The 25,308-nt window shown below is 48.5% G+C and overlaps 1 protein-coding gene across 2 annotated transcripts in view; it reads left to right on the top strand.

The window, feature by feature from the left end:
- LOC137426524 (galactoside alpha-(1,2)-fucosyltransferase 2-like) overlaps positions 1 to 25,308 on the top strand; it is a 77,688-nt gene that overhangs the window by 9,785 nt on the left and 42,595 nt on the right. Inside the window, exon 1 of one of the 2 annotated variants that reach the window (XM_078779387.1) lies at positions 24,007 to 24,115. The exons of the other annotated variant lie outside the window; for it this stretch is intronic. The gene's annotated coding sequence lies outside the window, so the exon portion shown is untranslated. Of the gene's footprint in view, positions 1 to 24,006; positions 24,116 to 25,308 lie in introns of those variants that run through there. 2 annotated transcript variants of the gene reach the window in all.

Genomic DNA, 25,308 nt, shown 5'->3' with positions numbered 1-25,308 from the left:
CTTGTTCAAACACGAATCGACTGCATTTTAGAGTGGGAAGGTCCATGAGACCTCAAATTGTCATACTTTGGAACAATTACACGAAAAGCAGGTGTAACTTCATTTTTACACATTTCGCAATGAAGCATCAAGAGGGGTGGGCGGGACAACGACTGTCAATCAGCCTGATGGGAGCGGGACAGCAAGATACATTTGACATATGTATTATTTATAATTATGCCAACTCCTGTCCCATCAGAAAACCAGTTGGACACCTTGGAGACCAGATAGGAACAATGAATGGAGCCATATACAGACATACAGTACCTAAGAAGACTCAAAGCTGTAATCGAAGCCAAAGACGCTTCTATGAAGTATTTACTCAGGGTTGAATACCTCATTAACTCCGCCACCAATGGTGGATGGAGGTTGTTTTCACCCCTGTCTGTTTGTTTGTGAACAAAATATCTCAAAAAGTTGTGGACGTATTTGGACGAAACTTGGTGGACAGGTTGTGTGCCCGACAAGGTCTTATTGATTCGATTTTGGTGAAGATCTGAATATGGATTCGGATATAATAATTATTTAATTTATTAAGTGATTCTTCACCCTTGAGAGAAAGGGCTAAAACCGACATAAAGCAGGATATCTCAAAAAGATATGGATGGATTTGGCCGAAACTTGGTGGACAGGTTGTGTGTGTGTGTGTGACAAGGAAGAATTCCTTCAAATTTGGTGAAGATTTGAAGCCGGATCAGATAAAAAAATTTCAGTGATTCTTCTCCATTGAGAGATAGGGTAAAAACGATATATAGCATGATATCTCAGGGATACAGACGGATTCAGACGAAACCTTGTGGACAAGTTGTCTATATGACGAGGACAAGTTGATTTGATTTTGGTCAAGATCAGAATGTGGATCCGGATCAAGAGTTTTGAATTTTTTACAATGATTCTTCACCGTTGTGCGATAGGGTTAAAAACTATACATAGCAGGATATCTCAAAAATTTATGGATGGATTTGGACGAAACTTGTTGGATAGGTTGTGTGTGTGACAAGAGAGAATCAATTCAATTTCGGTGAAGATTCGGATCCGGCTAAACCAAGCCCATTCTTCTGTTACGACGCGTGGTGAGGCAAGCGTAGCGACCTGAGCCAAGCTTATATATATATAAGCGGATTAGGATGTTAATTTTACCGAGCAGAGGTATAACCGCGGCCGAACAGTTCTTCCCCGATTCACCCGATTTACCCAAACGTTGGCCGTATCGCGCCACCGCTATTCAATCAGGGAAAAGACAAAGACGACGGATGTGAAGAAAAGGAATAAGAAGACGAGAAAAGGGCTGAAAATACTACTAAATTTATTTACTATTTACAGGCTCAAAATAACCAAGGAGAAGGAAAGATAAGAAAATAATATACAGAAGCTTTTAGAGACACAGGGAAAATACTAGCTTATACTGACTTAATTATCGACCCAGGACAGAACAAACAAAGACGACTCACACGGGGAATGATGATAGGAATTGGCTGGAAGGAGGTGTGTGGCTGGAGGGGGAGGACGGCACGGAGCTGGCTGGAGCTTGATCCCACACGGGACGTCGGGCTGGACCTCGACGGCCGCTGATGCCACCGAGCCTGTCGTGTGCGCGGGATCACGGGTCGGAGCTGCTTGGTGGAGCTGACGCGCTGGTGGGGGGTCTGGCGTGACGGGTTCTCTCCTCTCTCTTTCTTGGTCCAACCACTCTTTCTCCACCGACAACTCAACGCAACCACTCAACGCAACCACTGACCACCCCTGACGACCAACTCAGCTCTGACCAAAACCACACAACTCAGCTCTTGTCATGGACCTCTATACGTGCTCAGCTCAGCCTTTTAGCTCATCTCTTGGACTCATCTCTTGTCTCAGTAAAAGCGCATCTCGTAAAAGCTCATCTGCTGACGACCCAGCTCTTGTCTCCTGTGGGGGCGTCCCGCCGCGGGTTATATAGGCCCCTCCCCTCAACCTTTTCGAACCTCCCCCAAACGTTCTCTCTCCGCCCTCTCAAGCCAAACCCCTTGTTCATGGTTGGTCGAGTGGGGCTGGCTCACTCCTCCCCGCTCTGACGAGGTGGGGACCCGCCTTTCTTCCCCAACCCTGCCTCGTGGCCAATGGTGGTTGAAGAAAACCGCCCAAAATGCAGTTGGCCATTGAAATGAAATGAAAGGGGATCTACTCTTATTTCACTTGGTGCAATGGAGTATTTAAATTAATGGGAGACACAGCCTTACCCTAAGACACATAATAAGGAAATAAACTACTGAACAGGGGTATTATCGGGTCCTGCAATGTGGTGTTTCATGGAATAACTACCGAGACGCCCTTTGACCTTTACACTACGGAGGTATTTACAAGGGTCATGACATTTACAAAGGGTGATATTTACAACAATTTACACTACAACAACCAAAAAAAAAAAACCATTCTCATATCCACAACACTGCACCCTCCTCCTCTTAGACACGTCCCGGGCCTACAACTTAAATTTAGTGTGACACGTAGGTGTAGTTCCCTCTACTTTTAACCTGACCCTGAGTGCGACAGTTTTAAAACATAAATAAATGTGTCCCGCTGCTCCATTGCACCCTGCCTAACAGACTTACGCCCACAGTTAACCGAATTGCGGAATGGTCTTCAAACTACACACTGACGGTGGGGAGCATTATTTACAATTGACGCTACTTTTATTTACAAAACGTAACCCAGGACCTGTAATTGTTCTTTCTGGGGGGGGGGGAGACAGTCTGCTCTGCATCGACGCACCATGAAAACACCCAAAAACGCACCAATACACCCCCAAGCACCAATCGGTGCAGTCATCACTGTTCATCAATGTTCATGAATAAAAATAAAATCAACAACCCCTAACCCTGCAGGTGATCTCTTGCTCTTCGGCTCCCTCTGCTGGCTATTATTATTTCTTCCAGTTGTTGTCATTTTCCTTTGCTGGCGGCCTATTTGTATTAAAACGAAATGCACCCAACGTGTCCATTTTTATTTATTTTATTTATGGCCCACAGGGCCGACTACGTGTGGTTCACCTGTGGGGCATCGGTGCCGTGTGGGCAAGGTCCGCCAGCAAGATTTCGGGCCTTCATGGCCGGTTCCAGCAGAGGGGCCATGCCCCAACCCATGGGGTCCATAAGTGGTGCTCGGCCACAGATATGTGGTCCATCATGTGGTGCATCGATGCAGACAGCTGGTTCTGGGAGTTCCGGGCGCACAATGGCGGACTCACGCACGCTCCCCTCAGCGCCCAATGGCGCACAGGTCATGTGGGAGACAAAAGGGGGAAGACAAATGAGCGAGGGGTAAGGTCACAAGGGTACACATCAATAAGGCAATGCAAGGCGAAATGCGTACGGAGGGCGAAGTGAGAAAGCTCGTCCCTACCGTACGTCACCCCCCTGTCACCTACACTACCCTTGCCCTTACCCCATATGTACAAAATCTACACATTACAAATTCGTCGCTACTGTCACGTCTCCCCATATTTCCCATACCAAATTCGTCTCCACAATCCCTCTAGCCAAAACTTGCCATCACTCAAATTCATCATCAACCCTCACAAGGAGGGAGAGATGGAACATAAAGCACAATGTCACACCCACGTCATGATGCGTCTCACAATCCAAAATATTTGCACATAAAAAATAATCAAAACATGGTATGGTGTGGAGGTACGTCATCTCAGGTGAGTGGATGCAGATGGTGCGAGGAGACTTCAATCCTAACTATCTTCTAAATGACTTTAACACACTTTACACTACCCGGGGTCTTTCCCTGCCAATCCATTGGTCAACTTACACTATGGGTTCTAAAAACCAATTCCCATTGACCAAACTGTGGTGCTTCTCAATTTGGGGTCTCACTCCCCCGATTCATCTCCCGGTGCCCTTGCACAATTTCTGGGCTGTGACGTGTAGCTCTCCCAGCAGGTCTACCCACCTGCACACCTCCACCACTGTAGTTGCCACCCGAGCTTACCTGCTCCTTACCTAACCTATCTAACTGGGGAAGGCCCCTCCTGGCTCTGTCACCCCTTGGTGCCCTCTGGCACTGGGCTACCCGGGTCCGTCCTCCGGATCCTTGGGCCCCATCCACAACTACCGGCTCCCAGAGCCCACCTGCGGCCTCACCTGGCCGACATCCTCACAGTGGTGGAGTGCGCAAACCAACTACACACACTAACAGGCTACACGCCCAGCCATTTCCACAACACTAATGCACCCATCCAAACATCATTCTTTCACCCGCACCACAGATGCCAATATCCAACCACAATTTACCTGTACCCTCTACCTAACACTTACACTACCCGCCCCAGGTATTCGTGATGGGGGTCCACTCTTCCCCCATTCACACCTTCGCACCATCCACTCCACTCCTTAGTTTCCACCATACTCACTCCACGACCATCCATTCCAATACTCCATATATTCCACACTCCATGTATTTCACACAACTGTTGGTGCACACCTGTGCACTCACACCTGGTGCCACCTGCACCCTCCTCCTCTTCCTGGACCAGTTGGTCAACACAACACACATCACCATCACCATCACTCAAACACTGCTCCATACACCTGTTCAGTTGCACACCTGTGCAATCACACCTGGTCACCATACACTTTTCACAATACACTTCTAAATACACCTCCAACACTCACACGGCATCATCTGAACTACCTGTTGCCCTGCTAACTTAGTGATCCCCGTCTTCCCTTTAAACTAAGCACATACCACGTCATTATCATCCACACTAATCTACCTGCGTCCCCACTACAGGTATCCTTGTCACTAACTAATCTTAACGTTACCTAATGTCATCTTCGCTAGATCCCTACACACGATATATCCTAACCCACCCGGGCTAGTTTTCACTGCCATACACCCCATAAAACTAGTGCTCCTTTGCCCCCCCTGTGAGGGATGGTGGATTGGCCATCCCATCACATGGGGCATCTCTTACTATAAATTTTGCTCGTCCAATTTCCACAAATCAAAAATTTTCCAATTACTGCCAATTCTATTCACTTTTCTAAATTTCGGATCAAAACACTATCAGTATCATCACCATCATCACAGTCCGCTATATCCTAGCCTCGGTGCACCATGACTTCGCAAAGCCGAGCAATGAACGCGGGTGGTTTGGTCGCCTGCAGGTTGAATCCGTCCGGCTTTCGGTTCAAGGGAGGTGGTTTTGGTCGGCCCGAGATTCCACGCACCATCTCGGCGCGGCACCTTGCGGTCCCAGGCCCGATGGCTCAATCTCCCCCGGTCGGAACCCCGTCCCCACGAGGGGGCACCGTTCCGCTTCCTCCCACTCGCCCTTGAACCGTACCGGTCACCTCGCCCGCCAAGGCCCGGACTCGACCGTGCGGGGCGGGGCCAAGCCCGAATCGGCAACGACGCTTCGAAGAGAAACGACGCAGCTTCGATCCGCGCCGGGCCTCGCATCCAACAAAGCACACCGCGCCCCGAGTGCTCGCATCGGCTATCCGTTGCCCTAAACGCTAACCCGGTTACCGTCGATGCTTCACTTGCATACTTGCATACTCACACACGTACGCTACCCCTTTCACCCTCACCGAGGTCGGTGCGTCAACGCCGTCCGTACATTCCACCAACGCTCTCCCTGTTACACACCACACCTCTCACGCACACTCGCCGTTCGCACACCTCGGTCCACACCTCTCCTCCGTTACGTCCTCTGTAACACTCACCATGGGCGTGCACTCTGGCATCCACCCACTAACGCGCTCACATGGGCTCTCCCACACCCGCGCTACCACCAACTCAGGTGTGCTTCCTCGCACACCCTCGACCATTCCAAGCGTGCATTCTCGCACCCGCTCCACCACCAACTCACTCCTCGCGTCACACTCCGTACACCCCGACGTGCGTTCTCGCTCGCACTTGGTTTCACTCCCACACTTTATAACACACCCACTCACCGACGCACACTTTTTCCTCACACGCGTGCCATTTTTACTCACACGGGACCCTTCACCAACGCCCGGGTGCTTCCTTGATCCCAATCGCGCGACAATTCTCTTGTCGTTAAACATCCTCCTGCAAAATCTACCCGCACAATACACAGCACGACTCACCTGGGGGATTCCCTTCTCCACGCGCACCTGCAAACTCATTATTTGGTTAGTGAGCACATCCTCATGATTTGAGCAGGGACTTTGTACATATTCCATCACCTCCTCCCGCCGCGAGTGGTTTTCTAAGTCCCCGGTCTCTTCAATTTCAATGCCCACTTCCACTTTTTCTTTACTCACCTCGACGACCGTTGGCTTTAATAAAATTCCCTCTACCTCATCGGTCGCCGGCTTTTCCAAACCCCGTGTCGCGATTTCTACCCCCGTCATTGTACCCGTGCTTTCCTCCGCTTCGCTCAACCAGCGCTTCTCGACCCGCGTTACCTCGTCATGCACCCCTGGGACCCTTTCGCCCAACTTGCGGTCTCTGTCCTTCTGCTCCCTTTCTTCCCTATCGGCCCTCATTCCGTTTATCATTTTGTCCATAAGGGCCCCCATTTGCAGGAAAAAAAGGTTCGAAACCACCAGCGGCGCTGCTACGGTCGCGGGCGCGGTCGCCGTGGCCATGTGCGAGGCGCCATGTTGCGCGCCCGTAACCTCGTGCGCGAGAGCGCCATTTTGTGCGCCTGATACCCCCTCAACCATATTGCCAATGTTCTCCTCCTCTCTTTCATCCACATACATTTCCCCGAGGTCCTGGGTCGTTTCTACCCCGTCTATCTTTCCCACCGGCATCCCGTCGCCTTGACCAGCCATGGCGCGATTTCAAAATTCGGGTTTTTCTTTAAAAACAAAACAATTTCCAGCAGCTTGTAATTTTGAGCGCGTTAAGCGCGCTTCGGGTCCGATCCCACACTTCTGACACCAATTTGTTACTGTAATAACACAATTGGTGTCCAAAATTTGGGCTAAATAAATTTAGTCCCAGGTTCGAATCCCAACTCCTGACTACCAATTGTTACGGTCCGCGGATTAGGATGTTATTTTTACCGAGCGGAGGTATAACCGCGGCCGAACAGTTCTTCCCCGATTCACCCGATTTACCCAAACGTTGGCCGTATCGCGCCACCGCTATTCAATCAGGGAAAAGACAAAGACGACGGATGTGAAGAAAAGGAATAAGAAGACGAGAAAAGGGTTGAAAATACTACTAAATTTATTTACTATTTACAGGCTCAAAATAACCAAGGAGAAGGAAAGATAAGAAAATAATATACAGAAGCTTTTAGAGACACAGGGAAAATACTAGCTTATACTGACTTAATTATCTACCCAGGACAGAACAAACAAAGACGACTCACACGGGGAATGATGATAGGAATTGGCTGGAAGGAGGTGTGTGGCTGGATGGGGAGGACGGCACGGAGCTGGCTGGAGCTTGATCCCGCACGGGACGTCGGGCTGGACCTCGACGGCCGCTGATGCCACCGAGCCTGTCGTGTGCGTGGGATCACGGGTCGGAGCTGCTTGGTGGAGCCGACGCGCTGGTGGGGGGTTTGGCATGACGGGTTCTCTCCTCTCTCTTTCTTGGTCCAACCACTCTTTCTCCACCGACAACTCAACGCAACCACTCAACGCAACCACTGACCACCCCTGACGACCAACTCAACTCAGACCAAAACCACACAACTCAGCTCTTGTCATGGACCTCTCTACGTGCTCAGCTCAGCCTTTTAGCTCATCTCTTGGACTCATCTCTTGTCTCAGTAAAAGCGCATCTCATAAAAGCTCATCTGCTGACGACCCAGCTCTTGTCTCCTGTGGGGGCGTCCCGCCGCGGGTTATATAGGCCCCTCCCCTCAACCTTTTCGAACCTCCCCCAAACGTTCTCTCTCCGCCCTCTCAAGCCAAACCCCTTGTTCATGGTTGGTCGAGTGGGGCTGGCTCACTCCTCCCCTCTCTGACGAGGTGGGGACCCGCCTTTCTTCCCCAACCCTGCCTCGTGGCCAATGGTGGTTGAAGAAAACCGCCCAAAATGCAGTTGGCCATTGAAATGAAATGAAAGGGGATCTACTCTTATTTCACTTGGTGCAATGGAGTATTTAAATTAATGGGAGACACAGCCTTACCCTAAGACACATAATAAGGAAATAAACTACTGAACAGGGGTATTATCGGGTCCTGCAATGTGGTGTTTCATGGAATAACTACCGAGACGCCCTTTGACCTTTACACTACGGAGGTATTTACAAGGGTCATGACATTTACAAAGGGTGATCTTTACAACAATTTACACTACAACAACAACAAAAAAAAAAACATTCTCATATCCACAACAATATATATATATATATATATATTGTTACGGACACGGTTTTTGGATGTTATTTTACCGAGCGGTGGTGTATTTAACCGCGTCCGAACAGTTACTCCCCGATTAGAACCCGATTCCACCCGAACGTTGACTAATCGCGCTACAGATATTCAATTGGGAAACCTCTAAAGCGACCGAAAGAGAAGAAGAGAGAAGAAAGACAGAGTTTGGAGGAAGAACAGATTTATTATACACACACAAGCAATATTTTAGAGCGACCAATATTATTTACAGCAATAGATGGAAAAGAGCAGTCACACAGTGCATTGTTAACTTATTCTATTTCATTTACTTAATCCCCAAGACAAACGAGTAGGACAGGACGTTCACACTCACACGGTGGATATTGCAGGCAGGTAATGGCTCGAGGTTGATTGCTTGAGAGGAAGGCAAGGTCGGAGGCAGCAGCTTTCAACCCCTCGCGGTTTTGGCGGGAAAACCTCCGTCGCGTATCCGCGGCCGTCACGCGCTGGCTCGGCACACCTGCTCCTCTTCCTGGGGTGGAGCCGTCTCCCTCCGTTCAGCGCGTCTCTCCAACGACAGGGGATATTGCAGGCAGGTAGGTAGGTAGGGCTTGCGGTGGATTGCGCTCCTCTTCCAGGTCATCCCCCAGCGTATCTCTCAAGGCCTCTCCTTGGTGCAGCCTCGTTGCTCCTCTCCAGCTCATCTCCAGTCATCTCTCAAAGCAGTCCCTTACAGTCGCTTTTATCACCTCCGGCGGAATTAAGCCGCCGGCTCCGAGGGCACGCCTACCGGGTCACTCACCGCGGTGTTGATTGGCTGTTAAGGCCGGTTCACTCCTGCCCTCTTCTGACGAGGTGGAGACACGCCTTTCTTCTCCAACCTTACCTCGTGGCCAATGGTGGTTGAAGAGAAAAACCGACCAAAATGCGGAAGGCAAATGGAAGGGAGGTTTTGGGGAAATTGGAAGGGCCTACGCTTATTTTGTTTGATACAATGCAAAGTCAATCAAGTGGAAAACACATACTTAGCCTACATGGAATAAGGAAATACACTATTTAAAAGATATATCGTGACCTGCGTGTATGTTCTATGAAATTAATTAGGAGGACGGCTGCGACCATTATTTACATTACCAGGATGTTACCATACCAAAACCATACTCTTCACATCCGTTACCCTTCCTCCAAAATTGTTACACTCCTCAAAACCCGTTACACTTCTCAAAACCCGTTACACTTCTCAAAACCCGTTACACTTCTCAAAATCGTTACACTGCACCCTCCTTTCTTCAGGCACGTCCTCGGGCCTACTAGACTTAACTGAGTGTGACATGTAGGTGTAATTCCCTCTACAATTAACCTGACCCTGAGTGTGACAATTTTAAAACACAAATAAGTATGTCCCCCTATTGCATTGCATCCTGTCTAACAGACTCAAGCCCACAGCTAACCGAATTACGGAATTATTCTGAAACTATACATTTACGGTGGGGAGCATTATTTACAATGACGTGATTTCTTATTTACAACGCAACCCAGGACCTGTGTGTTTTTTTCTTTTCTTTTTAGGGAACAAGAGAAAGAAATTCCTGTTGGGAGGGAGGAGACAGCACGCATTGCATCGATGCACCAGGACCAATACCACCAAAGCACCCAAAAGCACCCAAACACCACAAAGCACCCAAAAACACCATCCGGTGCGGTTACCATGGTTCATAATAAACACAACAAAACAACTGGTGGTGGTCTTCTCCTTGTCTGCTGGGCCGATGTTCTTCCTGACGTCTTCTGGCTTCATGCGGCCTATTTGGACATAATAAAAAGCACAACTTGTGTTCGTTTTTTATTATTATTTAGGGCCTCAGGGGCCAACTAAGGGTGGTCCACCTGTTTGGCATAGGTGCCACCTTACCGAGGTCCGCAAGCAAGATTCCCTGGCCACTATGGCCGGTCTCCAACAGAGGTGCCCTGCCCCAGAACCTGGGGTCCATCAAGTGGTACTTGGCCGCAGAACAGCGGTCCATAAAGTGGTACATCAACGCAATGCATGCTGGTTCTGGGAATCTCGGGCGCACAATGGCCACCTCACGCACGCTCCCCTCGGCACCCAATGGCGCACAGGTCATGTGGGAGACAAAAGAAAGACAATTGAGCGAGGGGTAAGGTCACAAGGGTACACGTCAAACAAGGCAATGCAAGGTGAAATGCGTACGGAGGGCGAAGTGAGAAAGCTCGTCCCTACCGTACGTCACCCCCCTGTCACCTACACTACCCTTGCTCTTACCCCATATTTACAAAATCTACCCATTTACAAATTCGTCACTACTGTCACGTCTTCCCCATATTTCCCTTATACCAAATTCGTCACCACAATCCCTCTACTTCAAAATTTGCCATCATCAAATTCATCATCAATCCTCATAAGGAGGCAGAGATGGAACATCAAAGCACAATGTCACACCCACGTCATGATGCGTCTCACAACCCAAACATTTGCACAGTAAAAAAATAATCAAACATGGCATGGTGTGGAGTACCTGTCACCTCAGGTGAGTGGATGCAGATGGTGCGAGGAGATCCTTCATCCTAACTATCCTCTAAATGATTTTAACACACTTTACACTACCCGGGGTCTTTCCCTGCCAATCCATTGGCAATCTTACTCTATGTGGTTTTAAAAACCAATTCCCATTGACCAAACTGTGGTGCTTCTCAATTTGGGGTCTCACTCCCCCGATTCATCTCCCTGTGCCCTCGCACAATTTCTGGGCTGCGACGTGTAGCTCTCCCAGCAGGTCTACCCACCTGCACACCTCCACCACTGTAGTTGCCACCCGAGCTTACCTGCTCCTCACCCTAACCTAACTAACTGGGGAAGACCCCTCTTGGATCTGTCACCCCACTGGTGCCCTCTGGCACTGGGCTACCCGGGTCCGTCCTCCGGATCCTCGGGCCCCATCCACCACAACTACTACCGGCTCCCAGAGCCCACCTGCGGCCTCACCTGGCCGACATCCTCACAGTGGTGGAGTGCCCAAACCAACTACACACACTAACAGGCTACACGCCCAGCCATTTCCACAACACTAATGCACCCATCCAAAGACCATTCTGTCACCCGCACCACAGATGCCAATATCCAACTACAATTTACCTATACCCTCTACCTAACACTTACACTACCCGCCCCGGGTATCCGTGATGGGGGTCCACTCTTCCCCCATTCACACCTTCGCACCATCCACTCCACTCCACAATTTCCACCATACTCACTCCACGACCATCCATTCCAATACTCCATACCATTTATTCCATACACCTGCCCTCCATTCACCTGTCGTTGCACACCTGTGCAATCTCACCTGGTGCCACCTGCACCCTCCTTTCTTCCTGGACCACTTGGTCATCACAATACACAATCACCATCACTCACTCATACACTGCTCCATCCACCTGTTCAGTTGCACACCTGTGCAATCACACCTGTTCCATTCTCACCTGTTCAATCCTCACACACACGGCATCATCTCAGCTAACTTCTCCCCTCTGAAACTTGCGCTTCCCAGTCGTCCCTTTAAACTATTGCGCTCCCACGTCATTATAATCCACACTAATCTACCTGCGTCCCCACTACAGGTATCAGTCACTAACTAAACTTAACGTTACCTAATGTCAATCTCTTCTAGATCCCTACAATTATCCAAGCCCTCCCTGGCTCGTTTTCACTGCCATAAACCCCATAATCTATAGCGCATTTGCCCCCACCTGTGAGGGATGGTGGATTTGCCATCCCACCACATCGGGGGTCTCTCACTACCAATTTCGCTCGTCCAAATCCAACAATTCAAAAATTTTCCATTTACTGCCAATTCTATTCACTTTTCTAAATTTCGTTTCAAATCACTACTATCACTATCACCATCACCCGTCTACTTATTACATCCTCTCGGTGCGCCAATTCACATCACCCGTCTACTTATTACATCCTCTCGGTGCGCCAATTCACATCTACAGCCCGGCTTCGTACAGCCGAGCAATGAACGCGGGTCGTTTTTTTTTGCCTGCAGGTTGAATCCGTCCGGCTTTCGGTTCAAGGGAGGTGGTTTGGTTGGACCGAGGCTCCACGCACCATCTCGGCGCGGCACCTTGCGGTCCCGGGCCCGATGGCTCAATCTCCCCCGGTCGGAACCCCGTCCCCACGAGGGGGCACCGTTCCGCCTCCTCCCACTCGCCCTCGAACCGGACCGGTCGCCTCGCCCGGCAAAGCCCGGACTCGACCGTGCGGGGCGGGGCCAAGCCCGAATCGGCAACGACGCTTCGAAGAGAAGCGACGCAGCATCGATCCGCGCCGGGCCTCGCACCCAACAAAGCACCCCACGCCCCGAGTGCTCGCATCGGCTATCCGTCGCCCTAACCGCTAACCTGGTTACCATCGATGCTTTACTTGCATGCTTACAAGCATACGCTACCCCTTTCACCCTCACAAAACCTGGCGTTCCAACGCCGTCCGTACATTCCACCAACGCTCTCCCTGTTACACACCATACCTCTCGCGCACACTCTCCCGTTACACCCTCTGTAACACTCACCACAGACGTACACTTTCTCGTTACATCCTCCGTAACACTCACCACAGGTGTACACTCTCTCGTTACTTCCTCCGTAACACTCACCACAGGTGTACACTCTCTCGTTACTTCCTCCGTAACACTCACCACAGGTGTACACTCTCTCGTTACTTCCTCCGTAACACTCACCACAGGTGTACACTCTCTCGTTACTTCCTCTGTAACACTCACCACAGGTGTACACTCTCTCGTTACTTCCTCCGTAACACTCACCACACCGCGCTTCCATGTACCCCCTCGCACACGCGCTTCGACCGGCTCACTCCTGACGGCACACTCACTCCTCGGCGTGCACTTTTTCCTCACACACCCCATGGTCGGACATTCTCGCACACCTCTTTTTTCGCACACCTGACCTGTCACACACTTCACCAACGGCCTTTCACGAACACCCGGATCCAAACCAATCCCCAAGCCGACTGAATCTCCCCTCACATCATGTACATTGCCACTCACCTCCGTACCTCGTCTCCGCCCCTCCTTTGCCACCTGCAAACTCTTTATTTGGTTAGTGAGCATCACATCATGATTTGAACACAGACCTTGTACATAATCCATTTCTCCCTGCAATTCCCGGGCTACCTCCGTCATCTCTTCAATTTTAATTATTCCCGCTACTGCTTTTTCTTTATTAACCTCGGCGACCGCTGGCTTTTCTAAACCCCGTGTCGCGATTTCTACCCCCGTCATTGTACCCGTGCTTTCCTCCGCTTCGCTCAACCAGCGCTTTTCGACCCGCTTTACCTCGTCGTGCACCGATGTGCCTCTCCCGCCTCCCATGCCATCTACGAACTCCCCCATTTTTTTTATGCTGTCGTTTATTTGCTCCCGATATCCCTCCGGGTTGTCCTTTGCTTCCCTCCTCATTTTTTTCATGTCGATTCCCTGGGTAGCCATCATTGCATCCAATCCCCTGCTGTCGCCCTTCATAGATGCCATGAAATGCGTCATAAATAGGCAAAAGTCCATTGGCACTGCGGGCTCGACTGCCGCGACTAAATTTGGTGCCGCAACAACCATGTGCGCGAGGACGCCATCTTGTGCACCTGATACCCCCTCAACCACACCTTCTTTACTCTCCTCCACCATTTTCCCCACTTACATTTCCCCGAGGTCCTGGGTCGATTCTACCCCGTCTATTTCCCCCACCGACATCCGATCGCCTTGATTGTCCATGGCGCGATCTCAAAATTCGGGTTTTATAAAAAACACAATTTCGGCAGCTCGTAATTTTGACCAAAAATTTTTTTTAAACTTTGGGCCTAACAAATTTAGTCCCAGGTTCGAATCCAACTCCTCGACACCAATTGTTACGGACACGGTTTTTGGATGTTATTTTACCGAGCGGTGGTGTATTTAACCGCGTCCGAACAGTTACTCCCCGATTAGAACCCGATTCCACCCGAACGTTGACTAATCGCGCTACAGATATTCAATTGGGAAACCTCTAAAGCGACCGAAAGAGAAGAAGAGAGAAGAAAGACAGAGTTTGGAGGAAGAACAGATTTATTATACACACACAAGCAATATTTTAGAGCGACCAATATTATTTACAGCAATAGATGGAAAAGAGCAGTCACACAGTGCATTGTTAACTTATTCTATTTCATTTACTTAATCCCCAAGACAAACGAGTAGGACAGGACGTTCACACTCACACGGTGGATATTGCAGGCAGGTAATGGCTCGAGGTTGATTGCTTGAGAGGAAGGCAAGGTCGGAGGCAGCAGCTTTCAACCCCTCGCGGTTTTGGCGGGAAAACCTCCGTCGCGTATCCGCGGCCGTCACGCGCTGGCTCGGCACACCTGCTCCTCTTCCTGGGGTGGAGCCGTCTCCCTCCGTTCAGCGCGTCTCTCCAACGACAGGGGATATTGCAGGCAGGTAGGTAGGTAGGGCTTGCGGTGGATTGCGCTCCTCTTCCAGGTCATCCCCCAGCGTATCTCTCAAGGCCTCTCCTTGGTGCAGCCTCGTTGCTCCTCTCCAGCTCATCTCCAGTCATCTCTCAAAGCAGTCCCTTACAGTCGCTTTTATCACCTCCGGCAGAATTAAGCCGCCGGCTCCGAGGGCACGCCTACCGGGTCACTCACCGCGGTGTTGATTGGCTGTTAAGGCCGGTTCACTCCTGCCCTCTTCTGACGAGGTGGAGACACGCCTTTCTTCTCCAACCTTACCTCGTGGCCAATGGTGGTTGAAGAGAAAAACCGACCAAAATGCGGAAGGCAAATGGAAGGGAGGTTTTGGGGAAATTGGAAGGGCCTACGCTTATTTTGTTTGATACAATGCAAAGTCAATCAAGTGGAAAACACATACTTAGCCTACATGGAATAAGGAAATACACTATTTAAAAGATATATCGTGACCTGCGTGTATGTTCTATGAAATTAATTAGGAGGACGGCTGCGACCATTATTTACATTACCAGGATGTTACCATACCAAAACCATACTCTTCACATCCGTTACCCTTCCTCCAAAATTGTTACACTCCTCAAAACCCGTTACACTTCTCAAAACCCGTTACACTTCTCAAAACCCGTTACACTTCTCAAAATCGTTACAATATATATATATATATACAGTGGGACCTCTAAATCCGAATTTAATTCGTTCCAGCGGCAGTTCGGATTGGGAAAAGTTCGGAATTAGAAACTATTTTCCTCATAAGAAATAATGGAAAGTGAATTAATCCGTTCCTGGACCCCAAAAACCCATTATCAAGACACTGTTAACTGCAAATACACATGATTCAAGGTAAAATAAGATGAGTAAATGCCCTAAATATCAAATAATAATAATAATAAAAACAAGAAATAAATGTACTAATATGAAAATAACTGCATTTACCTTAGTGGAGAGTTCTGATGGTGCATGTGGAAGCTGGAGAGGAGGAAGGAGGGAGAGGGTTTTATTGCTTGGAAGGTGAGGCACCTTCCAAGCTAACATCAGATGACTGTGCTTCTGGTGTTTGCTCTCGTTGTCTCTTAACACCACTTGCAGAGGGTTGGGGCTCACTAGGCTTGCTTTCTTTAGAGAACCACCTCTCCAAAGTTGCCTGGTGTTGGCGACTTTTCTTAATTTTTCTGAAGTGGTCAATCACATTGTCACTGAACAAGTTAATGCTCCTGTTAACCACTGCTTTATTAGGGTGCCACTTTTCAACAATGGCCTGTGTTTTAGACCAATGGAAGCACAGTTCTCTAATTTCAGCACTGGAAATATGAACGACGCTCGCGGCGGGAAATATGAACGACGCTAACGCTATGTTGGCGGTTCGGTTATAGAAATACATTCGGAATTAGGGACAAAATTTTCTCGAATTTACGGTTCGGAATTAGAGTAGTTCGAGATGAGGGGCGTTCGGAATTAGGGGTCACTACTGTATATATATATATATATATATATATATATTGTCCTGTGGACGACTCTATTAAGACAGAGCGTCCACGGATGACTAATCGAGCTTACTTTGTGGCGTGATCTAAATCAATGGCGGATCATACGTGAGACGGAGGGTTTGGGGAGGATGCCGACTTACCTTCATGCGCGCAGGCGTCTTCAACCTGAAAATCAATAAATCAAACCAACAACGGAGTTGCTGTAAAAAAAGAAATACGCAGGTTTATTGCCGGACTCTGAGAACAAAGAAACGCGCCGGTAAATAACTAAACCCCTTTAATGGAGCGTTCCCACACTGACTTCGACTACACACAGATGGGGAGGATAAATAAAGCAATCATCGTGTTCGGGTGTGGTGCGTCTTATCTTTGTCTGGATGCAGTGTCCGTCAGGAATCGTTGGCTTCTGAGCTCGTCGGCCGACCACAGCTCCGGCTGACACGAACTGCTCAGGCGTTGGCATGAACACCGGCCTCACTTCACAGTCCGTCCCACGCTACACAGCCCAGCACTCGCACGCAGGCACCAGGAGAGGATGATCGTCGGCGCCCCACCGTCTTTGCAACGTCCACCAAGCGAAAGTCCAAACGGGAACGAAAAGGCAAGAAGGGAAGAGGTCCAAATGGGAGAGAAGGGGAGAGAGAGGTCCGGGCAGGATGAATCCAAAACCGAGAAACTCCATATGTCGGTGGGCGAGTTGTTTTATCGCTCGTCATCCCACGTCCGCTCCCTCCCTCTGCCAATCAGTGCGTCGCTTCTTTGTGGCCTTTCGCGCCTTCCTCACGTCCCTGCGCTTCTCCCCCAATGAGCGCACCACCCGTCGGTAGTGTTTCGTGTCCTCCGCACTGACCGGTCGAGCGTCCCACGCTCCCGGTGCCACGTCATCATGTGGCTTGTCATTGTCGGTGGCCAATCAGTGCAGCACGTCCTTCATTTTCCCTACTCTCCAATCAGCGACCTTCTTCCAACTCGCCCCTCCCCCCTGTCAATCACGAGTTCTCCGGGGCGTGGCTCTCGGCCTGCCTGTTGGTTGTTTGCTCATCATGCCGGCGTTGTGCGCGGCCGCTTCCGGTCTGTTCGTCCGTAAGTCATTGTGGCGGCGGGGAAATTTAATTAATGGCTTGGCGCATAAGCTAGTAACACCAAATGTAACATCACAGTGACATCATGGTCCTCCACAGCCAGCCCCAACATCTTAGCAAGCCACAACCCATAGTCGGCTTAGCAAACTTCCCTCCAGGACCAAGGAACTCAAAAACAACATTCTGTGTTCATCCATTCCCAAAGACACAGACTGCCTCCCCAAAGAGAAACTATACAAAGTTGACAGGGCAGGATAAGCCTCATTCGGAAAGAATGTTTTGCTAACGCCAAGCATGGGATATTGTGTCAACAGTTTCTCAAAGTCAGACAACCAGCCGCCAGGAAATCGGCCACGGTGTCCAACAACATGGAACACTGCTCCCCCCGTCAGGATAGAGACTTGATGAAATTGAAATCCCATATATATATATAATTATATATATATATAAAGGAGGAGGAGGGGAGGGGGAAGAGAGAGGAGGAGGGGGGAAGAGGAGGGGAGGGGGGAGAGGGGGAGGTGAAGGGGGGAGGGGAATGGGGAGGGGGGAGGGGCCCTTCTTCCCCCGGGCACCCCACACCCTCCCTCCCCCCCTTCCCCTCACCCCTCCACACCTTCCCCCCTCCCCCTCCCTCCCCCCTGTTCCCCTCCCCTCCTCTTCCCCCTCCCCTCCTCCTCCCCCGCCCGGCAATGCCGGGTACTTCTGCTAGTATATATATATATATATATATATACAGTCACGTGCAAAAAGTAAGTACACCCCATGTAAAGTTTTGACTTTTTCAACATATTTCAAAATAAAGCTATGTGATCTTGATTTCAACAATATTGATAGATAAAGGTGATATAATATAACAAATATCATGAAACATTTACATTTTGTAGTCCATTGTATAATTTAAATAAACATAAAGGCAAATTTTGCATGTGGAAAAAGTAAGTACACCCTTGGCTCTAATAGGTGGTATTGCCCCTTTGGCAGAAACAACCTCAAGTAGGCGTTTCTTATAACTGTCTACCAGTCTCTTTTTTTTTCTTTTCTTTTTTTTAATACAAGATCGAGGCTCGTGAAAGAGCGAACATTAATCACACAGAAAGACAAACCGACACATAAAACATATAACATAGGGAGCGGTAGACAAGATGGGGAGAGAGGGGGAAGGACACAAACACAACATTTGAGAGCAGGGACCGAGAGACATGGAGACATCGAGAGATATGTGAGAGGGAGAGGGCTTTGGGGGGGGGGGCATGGGAAGGGAGGGGGCATGGGAAGGGGGGGGGGTGGGAGAGGTATAAAATATATGGACACTGCCAGGACTTCCAGGAAAGAAGTTGGAATTTCAAACAAGGTGGATCTGGGGTGAATTAATGGGGGTAGAAAAGATCAAGGTTTTGGATGGAGGAAGATAAGAGATGGTGGTGAACAGCTGTTTTAAAGACCTGGAGGGAGGAGTGGGATTGAAGGGAGTGAGGGAGTTTGTTCCAGAGGCGGGAGAAAAGAGGAATGAAAGAGTGAAGGTGAGCAGACAGCCGAGATTTCGGCAGTTTAACAATCAGAGGGTTGCTGGCAGATCTTGTGTGACCTGTAGGAATATTTGGGGGACAGAGCACAGAGAGAGCTGGGGGTGCAAGGCCGGAGAGGAGTCGGAAGAAGACAGAAAGACCACCTACCTGCCTGCGGTGAGTGAGTGAAAGGCCCTCAGAGATAGCTTCATCGCAGGAGATTCCAATGATTCTGAAAGCTTTGGTTTCAACAGCGTGAAGCCGAGCTAGGTGTGAGGCAGGAGCACCGGCCCATAGGGGAGAATAGTATTCCATTGAGCTGTGGATGAAAGCCTTGTATGTGGTGAGGAGCTCAGGTGTGCCGAGGAAGGACTTCGCACGACGGAGGATGCCCAGTCGGCGACTGGCTTTAGAGGCCAGCTTGGAAATGTGGTTTTCCCAAGAAAGATCATGGCAGATAGTGAGACCCAAAAGCTTGAGCGACAGAACTTCTTGGAGAGGATTGTTGAGAAAGTAGATGGGAGGGTTGTCCAGTCGATCTTTTCGGAGGAGACATAGTAAGAGTGTGAGATTTGTCAGGATTGAAAGACATGGTCCACTTGTTTGACCAGTCTGTGATTTTGTCCAAGTCTTCAGAGAGTGAGGAGGCTGCAGACTGCCGATCTGAGGGAAGAGGAATGGAGCGGCAGAGAGTGGAGTCATCAGCAAAGAGATAGAGAGGATTTTCCAGAGAGTCGGAGAGATCATTGATAAAGACCAGAAAAAGCACAGGGCCCAGAACACTGCCTTGGGGAACTCCAGCCTGAACAGGAAGGGGAGATGAGAGAAATCCATTCAGGGCCACACGTTGACTACGACCAGAGAGGAAGTCCGCAAGCCATGCATGGAGATTTCCATGGATACCATAGGAGGAGAGTTTGGTGAGCAGAGCTCGGTGCCAGACTGTATCGAAGGCACGTGATATGTCAAGGGAGACGGCTCTGATTTCCTGTTTGGCATTGAGGACCTCCATCCATTGTTGAGACAGCAGAAGCAGCATGTCCAGAGTAGAGTGACCTGGTCTGAAACCAAATTGATGATCAGAGATCAAGCCATTGGAGAAGAGGAAAGATTTCATATCCGAGGCAATGATGGATTCCATGACTTTGCTGATAATTGGGAGCAGGCTGATTGGTCTGTAGTTGCAAGGATCTGTTTTTGCACCTTTTTTGTGTAAAGCGGTAATGTTTGCTGATTTCCAGGATGCTGGCAGATGACCTTGAGCAAAAGAGAGGGTGAAAAGAACAGAGCGATGGTGAGATAGAGCGGCAGAGCAGGATTTTAGGACACGTGGGCTGATGCCATCTGGTCCAGTTGCAGAATCAGAGTCAAGGTTAGACAAAAACTCCTCCACCTTGTCAGGAGAGAAGGACACAGAGTCCAGGAGCAGTTAGGTTCGACTGGGAAAGGTGGGAACAGAGAGAGATGGGTTTGGGACTAAAGATTTTGAGGCAAACACAGAGTTGAGGCATTCGGCTTTGTCACGTGCGATGTCAACTGTGTGGCCATTTGAGGTAAGGGAGGGGATGGAGGGGGAACAAACACCAGAAACGGATTTGACCAGACGCCACCAGGATTTGGAGGAAGGAGACAGGTTTGAGAGTTCATGTTTCAGTGTGGAGAGATAGTGCTTCCTGGCACTCCTGAGGGTAGACAAACACTTGTTCCGAGCTTGGTGGAAGGAACTGAGATTGCCTTCAGTTGGATTAGCCTTCCAAGAGGCAAAGGCAAGTTGTTTCAGGGCAACTGCCTCACCACAAGATTCAGTGTACCATGGACGGGAGGAAGGGTGAGACAACTGAAGACGAGATGGGATAAATCTGTGCATGAGAGAGAGCAGTTTGCTTTGGAAGAATTCCCAGGAAGAATTGATGTCAGAGGCAGTGGAGATGGGAGACCAATCCAGACGATTGATGGCTGCTTGAAGACCGTCCCAGTCGGCCTGAGTGAAATGCCAGACTCGTCGACGCTGAGGAGGCTCTCTGAGAATGGCCAGAGAGATGTCCACTTTGACAAGCACATGATCAGAAGAACCGATTGGAGCAGAAGAAGAGCAGCAGACATTAGCAGGGAAGTTTGTCATAACCAAGTCTAGAAGAGAAGATACTCCATTGGCTGCGATCCGGGTCGGGAAATTGACAGATTGTGTCAATCCCAGTGAGTCACAGAAGTCCTTTGCTGAAGTGCCATGACTGGTGAGAGAGGAACCCACACCCAACCAGCTGGCATGATGACAGTTGAAGTCACCACATATGAGGAAGAGAGAGTTGGGATGAGTGGATAGAAGTTGGTCCATGTTGTCAGACAGTGAAATGTAAATGGAGTCATCACTGTTTGGAGGACGGTACAGAACACATATGAACAAAAGGTGGGAGCGGAGAGGAAGCCGTAGCCAGAGGTACTCCTGGGGGTGAGGAGGAGAGAGGGCAGTGCAAGGAGAGTGAGGAAGAGAGTTTTTGATAAAGATAGCCACCCCACCACCAGGACGAGGCTCAGGTCTATCATACCGGAGGAGGGAGTAACCAGGAAGAGATATTAAGGAATCAGAGACATCTTGAAGGAGGAAAGTTTCTGTTAAGCAGATCAAGTCTGGATTGTCAGAAGCAACCTGTATGGAGAGATCGGTCAGGTTTGAGCGAAGGCCCCGGATGTTTGAGGTCCATACCGTTAATGAAGAGAGAGGGGAGCATCGGGTACAGGACAGGGGAGGGGAGGAGTAGGATAAGATGAAGGATGAGAGGGGGAGGTAGGAAGAGCAGTTGGTAGTGTGTCAGAGATTACAGAAGAGTTCCAAGAAAGGGAAGGATGAGGAGGATGAAAGGTTTGATGGTGAAGGGATGAGGCACAGTGAGGGGTTCTTTGAGGGGGGGCAGAGGAAAGTAGAAGGTTGGGGGGGGGGTGGAGGTATGAGATAGAAGGGAGACGAAGTGGGGAGGAGGCAGCTTTGAGGAGGAGGGGGGAGGAGGGAGAATTGGAGAGGAATGGTATGGGGGGAGATTGGACTCTCGACTCTGACATCGACTGGGCCAAATTTTTGCCCACTCCTCCATGCAGAATTCTTTCAGCTGTGCGATGTTTGAGGGATTTCTTGCCTGCACAGCTCGTTTCAAATCCCCCCACAACATCTCGATGGAATTTAGATCCGGGCTTTGACTTGGCCATTCCAGAATCCTCCATTTCTTTTTTTCAGCTATTCCTTGGTGGATTTACTGGTATGTTTAGGGTCATTGTCATGTTGCAAGGTCCACCTTCGGTTGAGCTTCAACTTTCCCACAGATGGCCTCACATTATCCTCAAGCACCCTCTGGTACAATGAAGAATTCATCGTGGATTCTATGAGGGTGAGCTTCCCAGGCCCTGATGCAGCAAAGCTGCCCCAAACCATAATATTTCCACCACCATGCTTTACATTTGGTATCAGGTTCTTGTGGTAAAATGCTGTCTTTGGTTTTCGCCAAACATGTCTTCTGGTACTGTTGCCAAATAGCTCTACCTTTGACTCATCTGTCCAGAGCACATTGTTCCAGAAGTGCTGGTTTTTGCCTTGGTGTTCATTGGCAAACTTTAGTCTTGCCCCTGATGTTCTTTCTGGACAGCAAAGGTTCCTCCTGGCACACCTCCCAAGTAGATCAAATTTGTGCAGCCTCTTTCTAATGGTAGACTCGTGCACTTTGACATCAACAGTGGCAAGAGCTACCTGTAGGTCCCGTGATGACATTCTGGGGTTCTTAGAGACTTCTTTCAGCATCTTGCGGTCTGCTCTCGGGCTGAACTTGCTGGGGCGGCCTGGCCTGAACAAGTTGGCAGTTGTTCGGAATCTTCTCCACTTGTAGATGATCTTCCAGACAGTCGAATGATTGATTTCAAATTGTTTGGAGATCTTTTAAAATCCCTTCCCAGACTCGTAGGCATCTATAACCTTATTTATGAAGGCCTCAGACAGCTCTTTTGATCTCGGCATGGTGACGCCGCAAACTTCAACAACAAAGAGCAAACCAAACTAAATGTCTGAGGTTTAAATAAGACAGGTTCCTCCAAGATCCTCTCTAACGATGTTCTAAGCATTTGCACCTGAGCTAGTGCACCTGATTCTAATTTTAGGTATTTGAAGTCGTGATAAATGTAGGGGTGTACTTACTTTTTCCACATGCGAAATTTGCATTTATGTTTATTTAAATTATACAATGGACTACAAAATGTAAATGTTTCATGATATTTGTTATATTATATCACCTTTATCTCTCAATATTGTTGAAATGAAGATCAAATAGCTGTATGTTGAAATATGTTGAAAAAGTCAAAACTTTACATGGGGTGTACCTACTTTTTCACGTGACTGCATATATATTGTTGCGGTTTTGTAATAAAGGTTAATTTCCCCTCCTAGTTAGTTACACTACAACATGTAGCCTCGTTTAAGTTCAGTTATTTCTTAGTAAATGTAAGCGTAGACCTTTCCTGTGTTAGTTTTGCGTTGAGTAGGATAATGAAAATTAGGTGTCCTTATGGTGCTTTCGGTTGGTATTGGCGCCGAAATACCACGCGGCAGGCCTGAACAAGTCGACCGAGGCCGAAGGAAGGCGGAGGAGGAGCCATCGGTAAGCACGAGCTGCAAATCGGGGCTCGAGGGGAGTGACTTACCACTGCGGCAAAAGGCGGGGTTTGGAACATTCGAGTCGGGCTAGGGCGGTGCGACATAACCCTGCTCAGAGCCCCCCACCAGAGTTGAGATGAGAGAAAGTGAGTCCTGGTTCAGTTCGGGGTTTTGAGATGAGTTGGAGTTCGGAGTTGAGAACGCGCGTGAGATTGTGTCGTATCGAGTCATACGGTATGAACTGAATAACCCCGTTGTACACGAACTTGCCCTGCTCCCCACGCTCTGCGCAGTATTAATCGTGCACTGTAAAGAGAGACCCGCGCCGGGCCACAGACGCGCGATATTTCCTACTGCCTGCCTTTGCCTGATACGTGCCGTGAGGATTTTCCCTCCTGCCTGCCTTCGCCGGGATACGTGCTGTGACCGGCAGAGGGCCACGCCGTGTGAGCTGTTCCTGGAGCGACCGAAGCTGGTGCGTTCGGCGCGCGAACATTCTTCCTCCATCTCCCCGTGTGTGTAAGTGGGCCCATTGTCTGGGTTATTAGTATAAGACTGCTTAAGTTCAGCCCTGTGTCCCTGTCCTTCTACCAATCATTGTAACTCGTGTAAATAAATTCTGTTATTTCTTCTGATTCGACCGTTTTGTCAATTCCATCATTGGCCTCGCATGGTACGAATTAGATCGCTCTAATCGGGTTCTATAGAAAGGTAACAGCCCGAGTCATGTGGTACGCATTCCGCTCGGGTGTACTCAATCACGCGTGGTTCGTGCGAGACTCGATCCCTGCTTCCGCTGCGGCGTGGGTACTGAAGGTACGTGTGAAATTGTCCCAAAACCCTTTTCCACGTCTGCCCGGAAGTGGCGACTCGGTCTCGCGGTTTCGAAGACCCAAGGAGAAAAATGGGCTTAATCTCCCCTTTGTAATGGGAACGGGCTTCAAAGATCTGCAACAATATATATATATATATATATATATATATATATACATACATATATATATACATACATATATATATATATATATATATATATATATATATATATATATACATACATATATATATACATACATATATATATATATATATATATATATATATATATATATATATATATATATATATATATATATATACATATACATATATATATATATATATACATATACATATACATATATATATATATATATATATATACATATACATATATATATATATATATATATATATACATATATATATATATATACATATATATATACATATATATATATATATACATATATATATATATATATATATATATATATATATATATATATATATATATATATATATATATATATATATAATCGGGAGATTAAATCAGACGTGGACGTAGCTTCAGGACTTCGATCTTTAATTTGACAAGCTTTCGACCAACAAAGGTCCTCCTCTGAGTCTACAAAAACAGCAGGCATGTATATCAGTCAAGTATGTATAGTTATATGTTTGTAAGATGTGTGATATGTGTAGAAAATGCATACAAAAGGAAGAGCCACGCCGAATCTCACTCACAGGCCCCAAGTTCAACGGAAGTGAAGCGCACCTTACAGTTACCGTTTGCGTTATAGTTCCGATGCACGTGCATATACAAATATAGAGATACATACATACATAAACACACAAGCATATATTCATGTACCATTTATATTCATATAATATAT

The sequence above is a fragment of the Myxine glutinosa genome, chromosome 5 (genome assembly GCF_964187855.1).
Source record: "Myxine glutinosa chromosome 5, kmMyxGlut1.1, whole genome shotgun sequence".
Taxonomy (NCBI): Eukaryota; Metazoa; Chordata; class Myxini; order Myxiniformes; family Myxinidae; genus Myxine; species Myxine glutinosa.
This window is presented reverse-complemented; position numbering and strand designations above follow the sequence as displayed.